The sequence below is a fragment of the Palaemon carinicauda genome, unplaced genomic scaffold (genome assembly GCF_036898095.1).
Source record: "Palaemon carinicauda isolate YSFRI2023 unplaced genomic scaffold, ASM3689809v2 scaffold192, whole genome shotgun sequence".
In the NCBI taxonomy this organism is placed as follows: domain Eukaryota; kingdom Metazoa; phylum Arthropoda; class Malacostraca; order Decapoda; family Palaemonidae; genus Palaemon; species Palaemon carinicauda.
In genome coordinates this window covers 50,001-50,611 of record NW_027169502.1, presented here as the reverse complement: position 1 = coordinate 50,611, position 611 = coordinate 50,001, and positions in this window count along the sequence as shown.

Here is a 611-nt window from a genome sequence, read left to right as displayed (position 1 = left end):
CTGTCTGATGTCTTTAGACTTTAAACTCGTTGTTTAGTCTTGCAGCTGCATTTGTAAAAGCTTCAGAACATACAGGAGACATATATCTTGGCTCCCATAATTTCAAGCCATCTGTAACTATTCTCGTGTCTACATGATTCCTTGGCTGCACGGTGTGTAGCAAGTCTCTTAAATAATTTGGATGTCGGGATCTGATAACCTAAGAGATATTGCTCATGTCTTAAACTGTATTCTAGCCTTAAGCGCCACCCGTGTAATTCAATAAGTATATGGGTGAAGTCCTCTCGCGGGGTAGGACACCTTTTGTTAGTCTTATTCCTCTGTGTATTATGTTTTGTAGTTACTTAATTTTAACTTTGCACTTTGTGTAGACTGTGGTAGATGGAGTTGCAATAGTCAATCGTGGTAATAACATATTTAATCTCTAGCTATTTTACAGAATATTCGCACAGATATTTTTGCAAAAACGCAATTTTTCTAAGGTAATATCCAGCGTTACTTACAACAATAATAATTACAACACTGAGAGACAAATTACTGTTAAGTCATACTTCTAGGTCACGGTAGATATCAGGGCCAAATTGTAAGTAATATTTGTTTGCATATTTCAC